Here is a 23,031-nt window from a genome sequence, read left to right as displayed (position 1 = left end):
CCAAAGATTTCGTGCTGGATCAAATCAGATATATTAAATGCCAAAAGCCATAAGCTTAGGATGAAGTAGGACTTGGAGACTCAATTACTGGATTATGCTGGACAGTACTAATTCTTCATGAGGCTTTTGTATGTCTTTCGGTATCTTCAAGGCATTTCTGTGGTGATAGATTATTATCACACGATGATCTGGTGTGTATAAAAAATCCAAAGATTAATCCAAAATTGAACTTTTTAAGAAAGCCTTTGTTAGAAAATGAGTGCTTCCTTGAATGAAAATCCATTCACACATTCTAGAAATGGCTGAAGCGATGAACAGATGCATTACTGCTGACAGGACATGGTGCTATGATAATAAACAGTTCTTCAAATTAATGTTTGCACATTCTGTGAGGAGGAATGATGCTGCCAATCAGTGCACTGAGCAACTTCTCAATGTCCAGTCGTGCTTCTGTTGATACAGATAACGTGCTGTTCAGTAACATCACAGTATTTGTAGATAAGGCATCCTCGTTTTATACAGTAACATAGAGTAGCATGGCTATATTTAAAAATAATTCTCTTTGGGTATTTTTTTTATTTCTAACATATGCTTCTTGCATGTTGGTCTAGAACGTATTTACAAAATATATATGCATATACTATATGTTCATACCCCCACGTGTTTTATGACTTCTGCAGTATATATTGCTGTTCTTTTTCCTCTAATGAAATACAAGCAGTGTTCAAAAGGCTTCTTAATTTTTACATTGAAAAATGAGGAAAAAAAAGGAGGTGTCCTAATAGCTTTTTGACTTGATCGAAGCCCATTAAAGATGGCAGTATATGCACTGATTTCAACGCTGTGGTCACACAGCACGTTTCTGAACACAAGCTGAAAGCTTAAGTGACGATTTTCCCTGCCTCAGCATTCTTTTCTGTATATGCCTGTAGCCTTGCAATGAAAGGAGCAGTTATTTCTTTTGCTATTAACCAAAATGAAGATCTTATTTTTTGAGAGGAATTTAAAAAATGAATAGAAAAGCTTTAATTTTAGTATTTATAATATAACAATGTGGCTGATGGTCGTTCACCGCTGTCTCTGCAGCATAATATGCTATTCAGAAGCACGTCCTCATATATACCAGCCTCTGTTAGTGATAGTTTTCTTCTTTCTAGGTGCTTAATGTACCCAATAATAACAGGAGTCAATTTAGTTATGGTCTTCAGTTGGAGTTTTTTTGTTTTTCTAATGGTAATTTAGAAAACCATTTTCTGGGGACTCTTAATTAGTTCTCTGAAAATTCAGCACACAGACACCATAACTACCTCACTTTCCCCCATGACATCCATCAGTGTTATTAAATGGCTCGAGTAGCGCTGCAGTTGTAGGAAATCCTGTTGAGACTGAACAAGCGGCCATATGCTACCCTCTAGTAGCAGAAGCAGATGGCAGCAAGACACACCTGAAAAACCCGTCAAAGGTGGGCAGCGCTGCCCTTTTACTACATTCCTCAGACCCCATATTCCTCAGAGATCTTTTTGTAAGGGGAGAACTCATTAGCTGCAAGCGAGGAAGTAGCTATACTCTCTGAAAAGCTGGGCTCTTGGCAGATTTTTCCATCAGGAAGGTATCTGTTCCCGGCACTCAGGCTACTAGGAATGCCCATCGCCTCCATGCAAAACTCCTCTGGAGCAGAACAGAGAAAGGTCGTTGTAGCCCATGATGCATGAATTTGCATTTCAAAGGAGAAGGTGGAGCACAGCACAGCACAGATTACTCTGCCAGTCTGCAGGCACTGTGCTCTTTGTGTTCCCTAAGGAGGAGGGAAGTTTTTGGCTTCTGAAAGGCAAGGGAACTAATGAAATACTGTGAAATCAATCATTTTGAAGGATACAGATTTTAATGTGGATGTGGCTTCTGTATGTATTTGTGTTTGTGTGTGTGTGTATACACAATGTGTGTGTAATTTTCCCCCCAATTCTTATTCCTTTAATTCTCAGTATATTAATGTTTGTGAGAATTTATAATACATATTTAGTTATATGCTATTTGGTGACTTATGAAAATAATGTCACTTTCTTTTTCCTCAGTGTAAAGAACTTGTCTTGGATTTTGAAATGGAGACCTCTCTATAAAAGAGGAAAAAGATCTTCACCTGCAGATGCTGAAGGAGACTGTGGATGCTGGCTGCAAGCACTCTGGCATCCAACAGGCACTGCGATCCCGTGGCTCACGCAGCGGCAAACCAACTGTTTCTCCCCTGATTGATAACTTCTTGCTTCTTTAAGAGGTTACAAGCCCTTGCATTAGGGAGCGTGACAGCACAGGCCTAAAGAGCGCAAGAGAAAAACCTAGCTCACCCAGTGGCATTTAATTTTTCTCATTATATCCAGTGAAGACCAGGATTTCTTCCCAGGTATTTCGAGAAGAATTTATGAATCCTGTCCCTTTCTGGTGCATAATGCATTATCTGTGCTTCCAACTTTTGCATTCTTACAAGTTGAAAGGTATCTTTTTTCCTGCATGTACTGTATTTGCAATTGCTTGCAGGTCGTCGCAATAAGCTGCGCAGTAGCTACTGAAATGTAAGTTCCTTATATACTGTGGAAGCCCTGAATCTTCAGTGAAACCCCTCCTTATAAGGACAGAAAAGCACTGACTATGGGTTTGTAGAAACCTCAAAGGTAGAGACTGCTGCCTCTGGAAAATCAGTATCCTCCACTTCTTTCAGGCCTCAACCCCCTCTTTAGTTAAGAGCAGAAGAGGTTGTGCATGGCACTCACTTCAACACAGGCCAGGATTCCCAACTCTTTGCAAACTGGCAGTTATCCCTGAAGTTAGAGGAACTACAGCTGATCCATGACTATTTCAACATGGCCGTATTCATCTTGCAAGACAGCTACTTTTTTGGACTAAGATCTGTTTTTTAATGCACATCAGCCTCTATGCAGCAAATTAAACTGCTGGAAGTTGCAGCTTAACTTAGTAGCTAGATCTGTTGTATTAGTCTGCGATCTGTAATGCAGGATCTTTTCTTTTTTCCAGCCAGGACATTGCCTATACTCTTGTTATTAGTCCCTATAAGAATACACGATCATCCTCTTACAATTTTCGTTATCGCTTCTGAATTTGAAATCATTTCGTCAGTATCAAAAGGATCTGTAATTTTTTTTTCCTCTTTTTGGCAGGACATCTTCCCAGGGGTGATGCGTCGCCACTTGAAGAGCGACCTCACAAAAGAGAAAATCAATTCTGAAGTGAGTACTATTGCTTCTTTTTATTCATTAACTTCCATGTTTCGCATGTTTTTTTTTTGTTTGTTTTTTTCCTCAACAAGATCTAAACATGTAAACTCGTTCACCTAAAGACAGATACAGGCATCTTCAGAAATGGCTGGATTAGTTCAGTGATGTAACAATGCATATATTTTATTACGGAAACACTGTACCAAAGTACTAGTACCTTTTCTGTCTTTCAGTGTCTTCAGATCAGGACTTGATGTCTTGTTACAGATGCATACACTTAACACAAGATATTTGGCTGAAATCCAAGGACACTGGGTGGAATTATTTACCATGTGTTACGCAGGTGGCGAGACTAAATGATCTAATGATCTTGTGCCCTGAAAATCTCTTACTCTACATAATATTCTTGACCTTTTTCTCTGTCATTCCTTTATCAGCACTCAGAAAAGGCTGGCATGTGGCTTATTTTCCTGATAGCATACTGTGCTTTGTAGGATCATCTTTAATGTGCTGTAATTCCTTACTCAGCCATTACAGCACTATTAAAGACCTTAATACAGGTCTTTATGTGGTCATTTGAAGAGTTTTACACAGGTTATTATTGCCATTACAGCATCTTGCACTATCCAGGCAAACAGTGAGCAGCAATTACAAAAAGGGTTACTTACCATTAAACCTGTACACCGTAAGCTGGTGAAGTATCCTTCAGAGGCGTAATTCACCATCCACCAGAGCACAATACAATACCATCTTACTGATTTTATTGGTTCTGTCTGCTCTCATCTGGTGCCTGAACATTTTATCTGCTCACACTTTTTTTTTTTCCCCCTAATGCAATAAAAAGAGCGGACAGGATTTTGCCCTTTATGTTAAATGTTTTGTCACATTTAGAGTTAAGTAACAGACACTGGTGTTGTGTACTTGCAGACTTACCAAAGAAAGCATGCTTAGTATCAAAACGTTTCTTTACAGGATCCGATCCATGGTTTAATAGGAGTAGCGTCTTCCGAACGTCTTGTTTATCTTTTGTGCTTGTATGAACTTTTCTCTCAGTACTGTGAAAGCAAAGACAGACAGTTAGAAATGGAGTGAAGGGACTGCATTTCCTTATGGTAGGTTTGCATATCGAATCAGTTGTCAGGAATCCCTGCCCCATAAACGTCTCCCGTGATCTAATATCCGTCTCCACCACAACCTTATCTTGCCGGTGTGCGCCATTACTATGGAAGTAGCTACGCGTGCACATTTTCTTCCAGTTGACCGTTGTATTCTCAAGCCACTAGCAGCACCTATTAGCTCTGGTCCACTAAACTATTCCACTTTGCATAATCAAAATTTGAATAATTCAAAATTTATCTGTCCAGAGAGACTCAGTAACCTAGTAGAGCCTAGTGGTTAAGGCGCTTTCCTGGGAGACAGGAGATTTGGATTCCAGTCCCCCCATAAATGAAGTTTAAGTCATTTATAGTAAGAATTCAGTGAGCTGAGATCCTGGCTTTCAAGCAGGGAGGTCTCTTCAGAAACAAGCTGACGTTCCAAGCACAAAACCAGATCACAGCAACTACAATGAAAAGCAAGTGTTCTGCCAAAGCTGAAGCGAGAGGAATCTGTCGGGGAGAACGATGGAGCAAGAAGAGCTGTATTAGAACAGGCAAAGAGGAAAAAAAAAATAAAACAGTAAGAAAGCAGAAAAGACTTTGAGGGACATCATGATGTTGAATGGGACAAAAAACCAGAGACAAGTGAATTACAAGCCGCTGGATTAACATTTTTCGAGGCAATTTGGAAAAGGTGACAAGTTGTGGATTGAACGTTTTGATTCTTGTTCTTCCTCGCTCTGTCTGCGTATTAAGGTAATTCCTGAGCAGTCGTAGGTTGTAGACTATTTTTCTAGATCTCAAAATAAGGAAAAAAGATATGATTCTGGAATCTGTTCTTTATTGGCTAAAGAATAAAATAAAGAAGCACATCTGAACTAAATTTTGCATGTCAGTTGACGAATCAAGGCCCGTGCATCATAGGCAGTCTGAATACAGTTCAAATCATCTCAGCTTAAGTCTCAACGCTAAAATTGCATCAAAATGAAAACTTTTGTTGCTTACTCTCGGTCTGTGGAGCTTAGATGAGCCTCTCATTTCAGACGTTCCTGTAATGGGAGTTAAGGGAATTACTTTCTGTGGGAGATGGAAGTACCCACCGTGCCAAACAGTACCAACTTTGGGTGCTGTTTCTCTTTCTTTCCCCCCCGCCCCTCCTCCTCCTCACTCCCTTTTATCTGACCTAGCAGAAATGCAGTCTAAGCAAGCAGCAGAAAAGCAACCTCCACTGAGATATCCAGTGAGGAAAAAAAGTTCATCTTTCAGGCTTTGGAGGAGATGACGCTTGTAGAAAAACTGTGCCTACCATACAGAGACAAAGATATCAAACATCCTCAGAAATGTTTTTGCAAATCAACAAAGTACCTAAACTAGAAGAAGAACACATTCCTCTGGACTGTCCCTAAGATGAGAACCTGAAAACCTGCAAGCGTAAAGCAAGCATGAGATGGCTGTCAGTGTAACGTCATCTTGTAGCAGAAGAGAAATAACTCAGAAATCTTGGGATGAACTGTCTGCTGCTTTGCACATTGTACGGTCTTTTAATCAGAAACCAGAATGAATAGCTTCTAGTCAGCCTCCAAACACATCTGATTCTGCAGAATGAGGACTACTGCACGAAATGGTGCTTTACCGGTACGTAGATCGAGGGTTCAGCTTGAATTTTAGTTACTTTTCTCTTTTGCATAAAATATACTTGGGCTTGTATCTTGCTTCAGCATGCTGCAGTAAGTCCTTAAAGGAGCAATCACAGGATATTTTCAAGATTTAGTCTTTAGATATTGACAAAGGAGATGTATATGCTTATTTCCTCATGTTTTATGATCTGTATTGACAGTAGTGACAGGTTTCCCCATTTCTTTGTAAACAGTTTAGATTTTAAATATGTGTATGACTTAACAATATATTTAGCCTCTCCGTAGTACAGGGTGCTTAGAGGTCAGTTCTGTTTATCTAGGGATTTACACGCTGTACTGCCTATTGATAAACCCATGAGGACATTTAAATTATTACCCAGCTTTCACTTTTTGATGGACACAATGCAGAATACTGATTTTATGATGTGAAGCTATTAATTTATCGATAGATGCAAAATCACGTGCGCTGCTTGACTGACAAGAGAACTTTTGTCTCACGCGTTCAGAAGTAATTCTCTTCCCACTTAGCTGTGCCTTGGCCCTTGGTTTTTAGAGGCTTCATCGCAGGTGCCAGATTATATGTGGCAGGTTTGCATTCTCTAATGAGGATTGCATGGCTGCTGCAAAAGCAATTTCAATTAGCACCGTGATTAAATGTAAAACTCAAGTCCAGTGATAGAAACTAGTGTCTTATTCACTTAATTGTTTAGTGCCTATGGAGGTTTTTTCTTGAAACTTGCTGAGCAAGTTATTTGCCTTTGCAAGTTTAACTGGTAAGCCTACGCTTACTGAGTGGAATCCAGCTGAAAAACGTTTTGTTTTCTGAGCCACTAGAAGAAACTTCTTTTACTTGCTATTCTTGGAGCAATACACAGGATAATATTTTTTATATAGTTGTCTTTTAGCATCATACTCAAATACACTGGATTTATATAATTCATGCGATTCTCAGAAACGTGCAAGTTGGGTAGGATAGTTTGGGAATGTGACATTCTCCTCAAAAACCTTCTTCCTCGACTACCACGGAACTGCCTCTGAGCTATATGTGGCCAAACGGCCAAATGTGGACGTTGCATTAAAAAAAAAAATCCTTTGCAAACCTCAGTGGAGTAACTCTGAACTTTGCTTTATCAAATTACAGCAAAACATATAGGAACATACCCCATTCTCTCCTTATGCAGACCCAGTAGTCTCCTGCTTCCTGTGACTCCTTACACACGTATCTCCAGGAACCATCTGGTCTCACGAACATACAGACACACTTGCTGCCACATGACACGTTTGAGCCCAGAGCACCCATCTGCAGTGTGGGAGGACTGATCCCTTTTGGTTGAATTTAAAGGGTGTCTGGCCACCAGCTGCTGCTCAGCCCTGCAGTCAGTGCCCCACTCCGCATGCCCATGTGCTGGGCATGGCTAGCTGATGGGCTGCAATCAAGCCAAGCAGCTACCCCTGTCTCTACCCTGCAGTGATTGCTAAGTGCTGTCGCCAGTAGTTAGTTTAGACTTTCAGCTGTGGTGGCCTTGAGACTCTCAGAGGGATATGCCTCTTCCTAAGGATGCGCTGCAGCCCTGTCAGGACATGGTTGTTCATGGTAAAGGAAAACTGTGGTATAAATCAGAAAAGGTGTAGTTTGGGTTAACTAGCATATTTTTAAAAGAATCCAAGTCCGTTGCCTCAGGACTGAGCTTAATGGCAGGTCCATATAAATGTCTTCTCTAAATTAAAATGCAATGAAATGCTTCACTGATGGATATCAGCATTAACAAAACCCATTTGCATTTTCATATACTGCTTATTTGTTTTTTTCTGACCATAGCAAAATCCAGATCAATCGGTTTTGTTATATATTTTATATACGCTTGTATCAAAATGCATGGAGGGATCTGAATAGGCTGCAGTTCAATTAGCCTAGATTCAGTAAGCACTCAGAAATATGCACAAAACATTGTGATTAACTTTACAACTATCTATCCAAATCAAAACAGCTTCTTCTTCTTCTTCTGGACACATCTTTCCTCACATTGCAAATGCCCAGAAGCATAACACAAGTAAATTAGTTGCACCTACGTGTTACAGCGCTCTCTTTAAAATTCCTTTAATCATTTTCTTCTCAAGTTCGCAAGAGTGCAAAGGATCAACAAACAGAGTAGAGTAAGTGAGTCCATGAGGAGACAAAGTTTACGTCTTTATACAGTTTAACCAAGGCCACCACAATATGACCAAGGCCACCAGCCAGCTTTGCTGTCCCTGCAACAGAATCTTTGGACTTTCGATGGCTTTGCAGCATCAAAACCTTTTCTGGTTTTGTTTCCTGACTTTGTAGCAAGTCCTGAGTTTTGCTGGTAGAGTACCGCTTTTAATGAATGACAATCAGTCAGAATGAAATTCAGCTGACGACTTTAACCTTCTTCTGCTATCGGTACAGTATTGAGTTAAATTAAATGGGGCAAAGCTGAGCTCTAGTCAAGTCGGGAGCTTTTCTGTTGACTTCCTTAGGTTACTTTCCATGCATTGCCCTGAATTTTAAAAAGTTTCCCAAAAACTTACTTTGAGAGAGATTCATTATATAACATTTAGTCATGGCATGCACGACCCCATTTAAGCAATCTGTAATGTCTTGCCTTTCTATTGTAATAGGGCCACATAATTGTCGGTGAAGAAACCTGAGTTGCAGGTAACAATTACAGGTAATCAAAGGCGCTCTGTTGATTTCAGCAGGATCAGGATTTGACCCAGGATAATATTGTGTGTACAGGATCATGGGCCATGTATGGAGGAATGTGTAGAGTCTTCATGTATAAAGAGGATTTTTTTTTTTTTCCTTGCATTTATTATGTTTATCTGGACAAAGATTTAACTTTTAATTGGGGTTAACAAGTCCTCAGGAATCAGAAATACCGTCAACTGTAATGAAACCATACCCGTTTTCACTGCCCGGACATCGGGTTTACTGTGTGCATTTACTGCACTATTATGCTTATTACGTGTCTGTTGATCAACTCAATGCCTGCACCGTCCCAAGCATGTATGGATGGTTGTTTTGAAGGAACAACTGGGACAAGAAATGTGGTTTTTTTTCCAAACAAATATCAAAAGCAGTATCAATAAGCTACCAAAAACGTGGAAGGATAGGACCAAGAGAGTGAGAGTAACCATCACCAGTGTGCGTATCTGTGGATGGTAGAGAGGGGCAAGTTCTTGCTCCCTTCCACTCAGTGACACAGAACAAGAACTACTATTATGTTCAGTGGAGCTGAAAGCAGCAGAGAAAGTTGAGGCAGTCTGAGTTATCAGCAAGTACAGCTGTTCTCCGGAATAGTGAAAAGCCAAGCAGTGATTTGTTTGCTGCTTTTGGTAAACGCTCATGGAAGGCACCAAGCTTATTTGTACCGGCAACGAGTTCACAAAATCATCAGTGGGATACCTCCGGAAGGACACTTCCACCCTGCTGCACACAAGGCTGCATTTGGTCACGTTGGCTTGGCAATCTGGATTTTCACGCTTAGGGCTGACAATAGCAATTTCTAAACCTTTCTCGATAGGGGGACGGATAACCTCATGATTTATAACTGACCAAATGCTTGTTCTCCATGGTAGGGACTGGAACAAAAACAGCACTTAAGCCAATTGATAAAAGCAGGAAAAAAAAAAAATGGTGCGAACTTTCCCCTGTTTACTGTGACCTTTAGAAGGCAGCTGTCAATTTTTTCTTTCCTTTCAAAGTATATTTAGGAAAGGACAAGGTAGTTTAGTTTTTTATGTGTAACTTGAGCCAGGTCGGTTAGCTTTGATGAACTGCTCTGTGAAGTGGAAATATGAATGCACTAGCCTGTAACTTCTGTGCCTGAGAGCTGAGGATTTCCTCCAGGGTACGGGGCCATCCGTGCTCCAGCCTCCACTGGTGAACCTATGGTTTTGTTTGCTTCATCTGTGGGGAATGGGGGGGTGTAGCTTTTTGGTTTTTTTCTTATCGGCTCAAAAAAGCGTCACCTCAACCCTGGAGGAATTTTTAAATGCAGATGTTATAAATTTGGCCCTTTGAGCTTAAGCAAACACTTTTCTTTTCTGCAGACTGTGAAGAGCTAGGGTTTGGTCCCAGGCAACTGCGAACATGTTGGTTTAGCGTGCCCGAAGCTGCATCTAAGGGCACATCTGCTCCTCTCTTCCCCCACTCTCTGCTCATAGGAGCTTAAGGTACTTGACCGTACTGAGCGCTTAGTAAGCAAGAGAGCGTTGTATTTTCCCTAATAGGACAACAGTTCTGAAAGCTTCTTTTCTATCAAATACAAGGCATGTAATTCCATATAAGAAGAAGGAAAAAAGAGAGAGAGCCAGAGAGAGAGCGAGAGAGCGCGCGCGCTAGACAGAGGGGGAAAAAAAGCATATTTCCTGTAAGTGTGTGCTAACTGAAGAGGTGACTGAATGAAATCCTGAGAGAGCGAGAAGAGAGCAAGGTCAGTAGCTCAAGGGAAAACAACACCAGATGGCCATAAGCACAGATTAAGAATTCTGCAGATACGAATTTTACTTTCACCCTTTACATTTTTTAGCATAATTTGCACTGCAGTTTATTTTCATGGCCATCGGGAGGTTGGTGAAAGGCCAGATTGCTCGAGAGGGAAAATATTTTACTGTGTACACACAGTGAGATAGGCAGTGATAACATTAGCACTAAACCTACTCATCTCAGATCAGCTATGTCCGCTGGGCTGACGACAACAACAACAAAAGCTACCCGGTGGTCCCTTACAGCTGATAGGCAAAAACGCCCTCTCCTTTTCCTTGCGTAAGCGTGTGCCTGTGTCTCCTGGATGCACGTTGGACATCTCTTAGGCTCTAATTTAATCAGGTATTTAATTGCTGAATGAAGATTTCAAATGGGGAAGCGAGGGCCAATTGGCTTTGAATGAGAAGAGGCAGAGACAATGCTCCATAACCGGGGCTAGCTATTACAGAAATAGAGCAAACATTGACTATGCAGTCATTCCTGGCAAAAGTAAAAAATCTGAACTTAATCATGGTTCAGTGGGTATATGCATAGCTGCACATCTAAAACATTTGCATTTAGATGTGCATAGCTGCACATCTAAAACATTTGCATTTCAAGCACCAGAGAATACTTTTTCTCCCTAAAGAAAAGCTGATGTGGCGTACGAAATACTGAGGTAAACTGTTATTCATGTTTACGTTAATTATGTACAACTGAACAACCAGTGGTGCAGGTTTCGTTTCTCTTGACAACCTCTTGAGTTCTTCTGCTGTATTGTGTTTTTTTCTGGACATATTTAATTCTGCTTTCGTATGGGTTGAGAAATAATAAGAGACAGTCTCAGGTAGGACAGCAGCAAACAAATGTCACAGACTATGAGAAATGACACTCACGCATTTTTCACTGATCCTTGAAAAATTAGATGAGCCCCAGACGTACTTTTGGATTTATCTGCCCTGGTTGTGCTAATATGTTAGGGCGCTCTGAGAGTACTCTGGACTGCCCAACCGTACCACTATGGACTACGCAGGGACCCAAAGTCCCTGTACCGTCTCCTGTTCATGGCTGGGGCAAAGAAGAACAAAGTCAAGTAACAGACTCAACTGCTTAATAAACTGATCAACCTGCAGGAGAAAAAATACTTTCTGCGTATTCGGGCTCACGCAGTTTACTGAAGCTAAGAACTAAAGCGCACACTGAAAGGGAAAAATGCCACTTGCCCACTGCCACATGTGCTCTACACATGGTCCCTCTTGAACATTAACACATGGAGTTGTCAGGCACAGAAAAACATAGCCAAGTTGTTGTGAGGAAGAGAAAGCCAGTGGGTTTTTTTTTCAAGCTATCACTAAAATGTGAAGGCGGGCAATTCTCAATACCGCTTTCCAATAAATGGATACGATGGGGCTACTAGAAATGACAAGACAAAAAATACAAATAGGCTCAGGCACCTGAATGCATCAGCCAAGTTAAGGACCTAGGCTGGGCAGGGAGCAAGAGTCTTTGCAGCTGATTGATTGCTTTGCAGCATAAAATTCTTTTCTCTGCATGAGGCCAGAGAAAGTCTAAGCTACTTGGAAGACATTCAAACCTAAAACGTGTGCGTGAAATAGCACCCATAGAGCCTGGGGCACCTCATTCCTTAGGTTTTAAAGCGTAGAGGAGTAGCCCTGTGAGGCTTGTGCACTGCACAGGCCCTGAGCTAGACCTTACTGAGGCTCTGCTGTGGCTCTGGACTGCCTAACCGTAACAGTGTGGACTATGCAAATCTCTTAATTTATCCTGATCTTTATCAGTGACATAACGGAAGCAAGAGTTTGACTGCTGGTGAATCATCTCCACCTTTGAGTCCTCAGCAAACGCAGGGATAAACTGAAAAACATTTTGGAGTCCCAACATCAGCTGTGCCAGGTCCCTGCAATACAGTTTAAACTAGCAATAGTAGTCACATTAAAACTAGGTTGTGAGGCTTATTTTTGTCCTCTCACGAGGACCCACGTTCCTCTATCTATGCTTTACGGTAACATTGTAATTTATCTTGTTATTAAGGATGAAACACCAGCCCCTTTCTTAAACAGGGTTTTGTAATGCACGTCCATTCAGAGACGGGACTAGCAAAAGAGTCGGTATGAGTTACTTCTTCTGTGGTACTCACTACCTTTTGCAGTTATCAAGCATTTCCAGAATGTGACTAAATCGTGAATACAGCGCTGTGTCACAAGGTTAAACCAGCTTTGAGCAGCCTTCCTTGAAAATCCCCCTCTCCCCCCCCAACTCTTCTCTATTGTATGGTTTTTACGTGCTTCTCACTTACAAGACATCTTCCTTTTCTTTTTGTGACCGCCGTTCTCTTTTCAGGTCTAGCAGCATTGTCTTCATTGGAAAGCAATGCCAGTAAAGCTTTTTCTTTTTTCCTTTCCTTCTTATGACCGTTTATCAGCCAAACACAAGGAGAACGTTCCCTACTGCACTAGGGCCCTGCCTATAGATTACCAACTAGCAACGAGCAGAGCTAAGTAAGTTGTGCACGAGCTGCTCTTCGGAAACGGTTGTGGCGCTTCAAGGCGGCCTTAAAGCTAACTTAACCTGGGCAGTGACCAATTGCCCTGATGATGAGGAGTTTTTTCTGGTGGCCGAGGGCTGCGGGAGAGAGGCCTCATGCGGTGGGGGGCAGTGTGCGTGGAGGGACGGGCCAGGGCTGGCCTCTGCTTGCCGCCGGTCCCCCCAACCTGGGCTGGCCCTGCTTTAATGCAGCTCTCAATTGGGAGAGGGACTGAGACTCATCATAAACTAACATTTCTGAAATCAAGAATCTTCAAAGTGTTTCTACTAACATACTCCATCACTTGTTGTCACTTCTTATTTTGTGCAAATAAGACAATTTACGAGATGGACAATGAAAAGCGATACATAAAATCTAAGCTAAATGATCATAAATTGCCCTGTTGAGAAACCAGATCACATATAATTTAACTGAGGTAAAAGGTCATTCTCAATACTTTAAATATAATACCACAAAGCTAAGCTAAGGCAGCTCCCCATGTCACTTGTGATATTACGCTGGAAGGATTACACACTTTAAAAAAAAAAAAAATATATATATATATATATATATGTACATATGTTTTTTCAACTCGGGGGGGGAGGGGGGGGCTGTTGGTAGGTATACTGTTAGCCCTATTTACCATTATGTTTAAAAAAGCAGTAGTGATTTGGCACATACCTGAGGGAACTAAGCTGCAAATACCTGCAAAATACTTACAAAGGTCAAGCGTTCAGCAAATGGACAGCCAGATCTTGTTAAGGAAATCTCATGCTAGGGACGTACAACTGAAGCCCAAAAGTCGTCCATCACTATCAGGAATCTTGAACTCAGCCTATTTTAAAGCATACAACAATGATTAAGATTCAGGACGGTATTTAATAAGGGAAGAAGAATGGGAGCTATCACCTAGATTAAATATTGGCAGAGTAAACATTAGAGAGTGCGGGCTATTTTATCTTCTTTAAGAGTTGAAACGCTACAGGTGCATGTTTGCAGAGCACTGATCGCACAGAACATGCTTGTGTATTTTCAATTACTCACGGATGCTTCTGTGATGTCGCTTTTTCCGCAATGTTTGAAAATGAACTTGGCATGCTTTCAGTATGTTCTTCTTGCTATTTTGATAACAATATGAAGAAAAATTGAAGGCGAAACTAACAGTGGTATTTATTCTATGTCGTAGCAGAACATTTAAGGCTTCCACTGTGTAGAAGCTGAGCAAAACTGTCTTCATGCCGCCCTGCCACTGCTGAAGCAGTGAAAATTCACCACGGTTTTGCCTATACAGCATGTGTACCATATATGTAAAAGACTACATTAATGCATAATGCCGTATTTCAGAGGAGATGCTTATCTTGCTGAAGTTAGATTGGATTATGTCACATTTGGAAACCAAGTAGCTGCAGAGTAATTATGTGACACTCTGATGAGACATGACCACATTTGAATTTTCTGAATGTAAATAATTATCACAGTGGTTCCTTACTGAGGGAAAAAAAAAAAAAAACAAAACCCCTTCTAAATCAGTGCTGTGGTTTTGTAATTTTATGCAACAGCTTCACTCTGAGAGGGTCTGGTGACTACACTTAGTCACCAATACTTACACACTCTTTGAGCCAAAGTGAGTAATACAAACAGCCAATAACGAGGTGGGGGGGGGGGTTGACTGAATATAGTTTCCCACACCTTTCTCAAACACATTCACTCAAAAATGAGCACAAAAGTACTAAAAGGTTTTTCAGGCTTTGAAATTTAACTATTCCAAAATGGCATGGAGGGAGGATGCCATCTCCCTGCACGTTTCTTCCCTCCCTGAACTCCACGGCTTTACCTGGGCAGACAACGCAGGCTGAGCTTTTACTAGCGCTCTAGGCATTCTCTAGATGTCAGAAAGATCTGTAAATTACCTCTGTTGCCAGCACTGCAGCAAACCTCCCAACTGCAAATAAAGAAAGTCAGTAAGACTCCTCTATTTTCCTTAATTCTATGCGACTTTTCAGGCAGTCTATTTCACTAGTTTTCATCCTTTAAGATGTTTTTAATCTTCATACAAACATGAAATGCATAGGTCCTTATTTCTGTCGCCTATTACGGAAATCTTGTATTTAATCTGACCAGTGTGACCTATGATTCCCTTCCCACACCACAGAAAACCCCAAATCTGCTTTTCTTCCATCTTTCCCTCCCATTTAGTGGTTTTTCAGAGCTCTCCATTCCTCTGCAGTGTCCCACGGCATTGCAATGACTCCGTCTGGCAGATATACACTGAGACAGATGCTTTTAAAACCTTGAGGAATCAGCTGTCTTCCTGTTAGGGCAATTTCTGCTCGAGTTCACCAGTCTGCTCTTTCCATATTTTTCCCAGCCTAAGGGTCTGCCAAGTGATAGCAACCTACATTTCATTTAATTTGAAATCCTTCAAAATATCCAGCACGCACAGAAAGCTGAAGAGAAATGCAGAGCTTTTGGCATAAGTGGAAACAAGCAGTACTACTGAGAAACATTACTTAAAAGTCATAAGATGATAAATTATAATCCTCACGGTTTCACCATGTGTAAGATGGCCGTTTGTTAGTCCAGACCTGCACCCAGCATAATGCTGAAAAACCGTATTGTCTTTCCTCAGTGGGATGTTTCTTCCACCACAAAGGCTGTTTTGGATTGTGATGTAAGTTTATCTATCCTTTTCAATTTTTACAAGATTCTTGATGAAACCAGAATCTGTATGTTATTAGTAGCTCAAGCCTATATCTAATGTAAACACTGCTATGTTAGAGAGTACTACTAAGAAAGCATAGGAGAGAATATTTAAAGTTTGCATGTTATATTAAGTTATCTATCTTAAGTTTTCCTGTGTGTGCATGCCTCCCTTAAGCAAGTGATGGTGCGATGAAAACTGATTTATTTCAAAATTTTGAGCTGGCGCGCTATAATCAGGCTATCAAATTTTCTCACAAAGTCGCACTGAATTTATTGTTTCCAGTACGATGAGGAGTGCGAGACTTCTGCAAGCCAGTGTGAGATGAGGTGCCAGAGAAAAAGTTCAAAATAACCCAGATGGAACAGTTTTAAGAGGGGCTGTTACTTCCAACATCTAAAAAGATCGGATGTTTACTGCTCAAAATCAGCATTTGAATTTCTGTATGAGCAACTGGGAAGGCATTTCAGCATTTAATTTATCACAGTACCCATAAATGAGAAAATTCTTGAAGCGGTAGTAGAAGCAGTCGAAGAAATCTGAATGGATGCCAAAATGAATATAACTTATAGACCTTGCTAGCTTCCTCTAGCTGAAAACATACCCTTTATCAGGAAAGGAAAAATAAGCTTAGTCTTAAATGCTTTCATCAAAACATCTAGAAGTAAAAGAAACAATGACAAGAATTAATTTGGGATTCAACAGCACTGGAACGCTACAAAGCAATTTTCCCTACCATTTAGAGCATTACCGTGCAAAAGAAATACACCTTGCAGAGCTTTACATAAACAAGATTTATATAGCTACATTAAAAAAAACAGAATTCCCCCCCCCCCCCAAAGTCTTTCCCTTTCCTAAGCTTTTCAGGAAAACAATATAGTGCGCAATAGCTCTCTTTTCACCGCAAAACGTCAGCACGCTTTTTGAAACAGACACCCACAAGTAGGTTAGCCGTTACTACACTACAGTTGAGAAACAAGAAACACGGTCTTGCAGTCACTGCAAGACGCTTCAAAAGGCAGCTGGTCACGTGGCATTCTCGCTCCTACTTTCTTACAATGGTTTTAAATACAATCGCGAGAGTCACTCGTTTCCGTAATATTTCTTTGGCAAAGAGCTGGTTTTGAATCAATACAGGCAAGAAAATATATATGGGCAATAAGAACTCGGGAGGTTAGCATCAGGCGGCTATACATTCCCAACATGTGCAGTAGGCTAATCTGAGGTTCACAGGCTTTGTCTGGCTACTATCAGTGGTGATGGCAGAAACAGCAGCCCCTGGCTTACTGATCTCTGGGCAAAAGGTTTGTGCGTTCCTCGGGCATGACTGCTTTTCTCAGGCAGAAGTACAGCCATGCAGAACCGAAGCCTATTTTTTTTAGGCTTCTCCAAGGATGCACACAACAACGCGAGTGCTACCCAAAGTACATGACCTAATCTGTCCGTGTAAGACAGTCGATGGCTGTATGTGAAGTTAGCTTAGTGCATCTGGGAAGCGTATTTTCTATTACATAGTGCGATGGCATGTTTGTGCTTCTAACTGAAAGATCTTGGCCGGAAATACAGCAGCCCCGCCTGCGATCACCACTCAGACCCCCCAAGGCCTATGGCATGCTGCTCCTCCACTCCTCTGGCACACTTGGGTAACCAAAGCCTATGCCTCCTCCCTCCCAGCCCTCCAGTGCACAGTCCCCCCGCCCCCCCCCCTCCAAATTAGCTCCCTTAAATCCATGTTTTTACCAGCCTCAGGATGACCCATTTCACCCATGAGACGCTCTACTTCATCTTACTACTGTGTATCAGGGGAAGAGGCCCTGGGCTGGCTCACTGAGTGCAGGTACCTGGCCCAGAGCTGGATTCGCAGACTAACGCTTCCTCCTCTAGCTGGAATTAGCCGGGTCGTGGCTCATGTAGAAACGTTCTCTCACCTCTCTGGAGCGCCTGCTAGTCTGCGCCACCGGCGTGCTTCGTATGCCAGCGATGCACACTGCGGATGAGGAACCTCTGCACCTGGGACAAAGTTGACAGCATGACGGTCAAGAGCAAATTCTTTGATCTGGCACCTTGAATTGTTTACCTTTCTGAAGTCTTACAGCAATAACGTGTTTCCCCTTTTCAAATCCCAGGTAACCGTGTCTTCCTCTTAACTCATCAGCCCTCCGGCTCCTAGTTGCTATGGATCCTACATTTATAGAGTACATTCCAGTATCACCAGTGTATTCCAGTTCTTTTACTGAGGAACTGGTGCACAAGGACTTGGATGGAGAAGCTCAAAGTGTAAGGCTGTCTGAAAGAGTCTGAAAAAAACCTTTTCTTGTCAACGTTAAAAGGTACTTCAACTCCTGTGGCCTCAGCTGCTACAAGCTGACCAAGAGATCCTTTAGTTCAAAAAGGAAAAACAAGCAGAAGCAGCAAAAATGTGGCTCTGCTGCCCGGTCGGCCATGGCAGAAGGACTCGCAGAGGTAGGTGACACAAGCTGAGCTGCACAGACCACGGGACTCATCAGCTCCGCGCTCAGCTACCTGCTGCAGGATTTGTCTTCCTTGGGCCAAGAGCAGCGGAAGGATCTGATGATAAGCAGCCAAAGGAAAATCTTGCGCACTTATATTCACAGTCTTTTGGTGGCGCGTTTCCTCTGCAGCGCAGCAGCTGTGCGGCGACGGGCGTTGGGAAGAGAAGCCTGGCTCCTCCAGGAAGACAGATGTAACTAGCCCACGCCGAGATTGGCATTGGCCACGTTAAGCTGAGCCGAAGGGGCTGGCAGCAGCACCGCCTGTGAGCCGTGCTGCTCAGGCAAGCGGAGTTCCGACGCCGTGTTCTTTAAGCAGCATTAAGTCACTGGCCATAAGGGCTTAATATTTATTTGATTTAAAAAAAAAAACACAGCAACTGAGACCCATATGCATAATGTAAAATAACGGCAGTATCTGCAAGCTTCAAAACAAAGTTGTTTCCCTTTACTGCTTTTATATAATTGCATATAACTAAGATTAATAACAACAGTTAACATTTTTCTCCTTGAATCTCCAGGCTAGCATTATGCTACTAACTAGCTTTCAAAGCAGGAGGAGATGAAAGTGATCAATTAGAAACAATGCCTGATCTTTGCATATTTAGCTTTCCATTACAGAAATCCCTTTATATAAATAAGGACCATGTGATCTCCTAATGTATTATCCTGTCTTTTGTCTCCTCCTAACGTATTATCCTGTATTTTGTCTCCTATAATCTCATTAGCCTAACCTAAATCTAACCTGTTTTGTCTTCCATGCTAAAGCCTGCCCTCATCCTTTGCCGTGACCTTAGCATGAGACATATTTTAATGAAATAGGTAATGGCAACACAAATTATATTCTGTTCTTTCTGAAATAAACAGTATGATCTACAGCTCATAATTTTGCAAGCTGAAGCTGTAAAAAAAAAAGACGACATCCATTCCTGAGGGAGTTTTCTAAATAATGAACAGTGAGTCGGCGGTTAGCTGCTGCTCTAAAAAAACAACTCCTGAGTTTTGAGAATTCAGGATCAATAAATAGCTATATTCCTTAAGAAGATATATTTTGTCAGTACTTCTGCTTCTGAGCTAACAGTGTAGATAGTGAGGGACAAAAAACAGACTGCAATTTTGGGCATGGACCTATATGTAGGCACTTACGTAAAAAGCCTTCAGCTTTTTCTTGGATGTTCTTCTCGATAAGCCTTTTCCTTTTTTTTTTTTTGCGTAAGGTGACAGTTTTCTGTAGTTACCTATGTAGCACAAGTGTAATCTGGTTTCTCTGAGGTTCATTTCTAGAGGGTCTGACTACGCTTGTTAAGGAGAAGTTGCATTAAAGCAGGGGAGTGAGGGAAAAAAATTCTCTTTGCTGATGTAAAATTAATTTGCCTATTAAATATTTCTAGAGCTTCCTCCATCCATAAGTAGCTGATCACCACTGTGTTGGATGTTCGGCGTAAGCCTCACAGAACAGTCCTTAGCCTTCCTCAGAAGCTCAAAAATACCTGTTTCCTAACGTACAGGCCTGACATGGCAGATTTCTTATCTGAGATGGCTGACTGCTTTTGTCTTTATCAGATTTTAAAACGGCGCTTTTCTTTTCCCAGTCTTCACCAGTAAAAAATGCATATTGTTGCAAAAATGTCAAGAAAACTGAAGTTGCCACTTACATTGACTTTGCCCTTTCTTAGCTCAACAGGAAATGGCAATCCATCAGAAAGGGGGTAGGGGGTTAAAGCATCTTATTTCTAGTTTTCACTGGTCTTGAATCAACCCATGTGTCATTTTAGATCTTCCTGATAGGTCTGCTTATTTCAGGGGAATCACAGCAACGTGGAGTTAGAATAAAGCAGAGGTGAGCTAAACCCCAGCTGTTTATATGAACTTTCAAACTGTTCACTTCCTTGGGAATTGCCTTAGCACTGTTGACTGTACCATCTGATGCCAGAGCAGCTTTGAGTCAGAGGCCATTTAAAGGCTGTGGAACAATTTAGAGCTAGCTGTCCAGGTAATAATTTAACATGTGCAAGGTGAAAATGCAAGTTTGCATACTTGTGCAATATGCTGTTGGCCTAGAAAGGGTTCTTTTACATTTGGAGGACCCTCATTACATCCTCTTTTCTTCTGATAGGAACTGTTATCGGCAGCAAGTTTTGGCATTTTACTCACAGAAACCCCAGGAACTCTACAGACTGTTCTCGGTCTGGACACATGTGACTCTTGCCTTGCCCATACAGGTCAGTTTTAAGAAATGTATGCACCAAATTCCCCACGTTCCAGAAACACTGACCTTACGGGACGTCATTTGTTCTTTTGCAGCAAATGCAATGTACCTGAGAAACACTGGGCCAACTGCCCATGTGCAACACAATGAATTAGAGGTGTACTTCTGTCCAGCAACTCCAAATAGAAATCTGCTCGCCGTAAGTATAGACGGAAGGAGAGGAGAAAGCGACTGTTCTTCGTCCTGAGGGTTCACACATCAGCGACGCAAAACCTGCCGGCCACAGTGCCTAAATACAGTAATGCTGTTATCGCACCTACTCACGGGAAGCCATGCTTACTTTACACAAAGCCATCTCATAACCGTTACGTTTCTAGTAAAAGCCATTAGGTAATAGCCTGGATATTCAGTTTTACCCTTGCTGTAACTCAAAGGTTTGAAGCCAATTTCCAGCTGATCGAAGACTTCCCTTATTCCGTACTGTAAACCAGCTGAGTGCCTGCTCAAAGCCTTTTGAAATCAGTGAAAGACTGTACGTCTCACTGATTTCAAACAGATTGGAGTACGGCCCTGCTGGAGTCTGCTCTTGCCTAGCTGATCAGCAATAGCTGCTCCACCTCACAGTGATGGATAGGCCCTCCCTGTAGGTGGTGTGGGACCCTTTCACGTGTCAGTACAAGTCAGTATTTATTTCACACCCACGATACTGATAAATGCAACCTGTTTAGAGTAATGCCATTTTTACAGTGGTCTTTCCAACCTGGATGCTGAGTATCTCAAGACAGCATAACCCCATCTTTAAAGAAATAATTACTTACATCTGAACCGTTACCATTATCACAGCCATGAACAAGACAATTTGAAAACAGAAATACTGTTTGGAGAACAGTGTACCAAGTATGCGGATCTTAATAATCTGATCCAATAAATATCATGGTTTGATGTATATTCATGGGAATCACAACATGCTTGCCTACCTTCACATCACACCCTGCAGCTCCTCTAGAGAGAGAGAGATGTGGGGAGCACTTTCCATAGCTACATTATCTCATCTAATTGGAGGTGCTACCAGACCAAACAGTATTTTGGTTTGGCCCGTGACCTTTCAAATACTCCAGGGTGAGGGCAAACACCTCGAGGATAAACAGAAGTCTCTTGAAAAACACTATATTTATTCACCACTATAAGCGACATTAAATAATCTTTATAGCTTATGTTTTCTTATACTTACTTGGATTTTTGCTGTTCTTGGCACTTGTAACTTTCAATATGTTAATCCTCTGTCTCTTCCAGGCTGCTTCCGGTTCAGCTCACTTAGAAGTTAGGTTCACAGCATCATCCTTTTTACTTTAAATAGCATCCTTTTCCATTTAGCATCATTCCTAATTGCCACACGAGGATGAATTCCCACCTGTAAACAAGCAGGGATTTGTTTACCATGGCCAAGAGAAACCATCACCTGTGCACACGCTTCCAAGCATCAGTTGACAGTTAATAAGCCTTTGTTTTCACAGCGCGCACAGCTCACTTGCAGTACAACATTTGGGAAGCTGGAAGCCTGTCTTAATGATCATTGCTCACGCACATGGTCGCCGGAAAATCATTCCTGAATATTGAATCCAATTATTATGAACAGGTGCAACCAAGTAACTACATTTCATGCTCACTGAGACAGCACAAACACTTAAATTTGGTAAAGTTAATACACAAATATATACTCTGGTACACAACAATAACTTCATGTACATTCATGAGAATGCAAATACAGTGATCACGAGTCTCAGTTTTGAGGTTGTGATCAAGATTCGTTTTCAGTAATTTCAGACAATTATTTCACCTCATTGCTTAATTCTTTGTACAGCTGGGAATCCAATAAAGACAGAAAGTACATAGTTTCTTGTAACGCCTTTCTTGCGAAAACTCAGACTCGTTTAGGTCTCTGGGAGAAAGGAAGGAAGAGAACGGTTCCTTTTAAAAACCTCCTGAAGAACAGTACTGTTTGGCAATTTCTAATTGAAAAAAGCATTTTAGAAGGACCAGGTCCCAGGTTCCCTACGGAGCTTGGCCAGAAGTCAAACACAGCCACTTACCCGAGCATGTACACGTCTAGCTACTCAATCTTTACAGCCAGTTGTGTTTTCTAGCACATAGGAATGGACAGCAGCTTCTCGGCTGCCAGAGGCAGCCCACAGGTATCAGGCACCACCTGCGTCACGTCGTTCCAGTCAGCAACTTTGTAACCTCTAGCTTAAAATATTCTCCCTCATCACTGAAATCAGAAGTCCAGAGGGTAAGACACAGACCCTAGCAAGTCTTTTTCTAATTTTCAACCCAAAGTGTTTTATAGCTAGTTGTTCATTTGCCAAGGTTGTCTTTCATCTTGTATACTTCTTCCTACAACATACGTAAAAAAAGCACGCGTAGCCCTTTTTAGCCTTCCTCTACCAAGCTGAACGTGCCACGTTTTGAGTGTCTTTTAGTATGACAGACTGTTTTTTTCTACCTGAAATCCTAGAAGCCCTTCTCTGCAAATATTCTAGTTTGAAATCGTCTTTCCTGGACAAGGGTGACCTGACTGTACCCAAACTTAACCAGGCCATTGTTCAGCACCATTAA

General features: G+C 41.6%; 2 long non-coding RNA genes across 2 annotated transcripts; both read right to left on the bottom strand.

Moving 5' to 3' along the window:
• Positions 1–4,167: 4,167 nt before the first annotated feature.
• Positions 4,168–15,580, bottom strand: LOC138067153 (uncharacterized). The gene is made up of 3 exons (XR_011140865.1): positions 15,506–15,580; positions 13,716–13,830; positions 4,168–4,282 (listed from the first exon to the last, which is right to left on the bottom strand). It is a non-coding gene; the product is annotated as an uncharacterized lncRNA (long non-coding RNA).
• Positions 15,581–17,553: 1,973 nt separating this feature from the next.
• On the bottom strand, positions 17,554–22,275 carry LOC138067152 (uncharacterized). The gene is made up of 3 exons (XR_011140864.1): positions 21,647–22,275; positions 20,525–20,704; positions 17,554–17,706 (listed from the first exon to the last, which is right to left on the bottom strand). It is a non-coding gene; the product is annotated as an uncharacterized lncRNA (long non-coding RNA).
• Between the last annotated feature and the right edge of the window lie 756 nt (positions 22,276–23,031).

This window comes from Struthio camelus, chromosome 4 (genome assembly GCF_040807025.1).
Source record: "Struthio camelus isolate bStrCam1 chromosome 4, bStrCam1.hap1, whole genome shotgun sequence".
Taxonomy (NCBI): domain Eukaryota; kingdom Metazoa; phylum Chordata; class Aves; order Struthioniformes; family Struthionidae; genus Struthio; species Struthio camelus.
The sequence above is the reverse complement of the archived record's forward strand: the minus strand, read 5'-3'. Positions and strand labels throughout refer to the sequence as shown.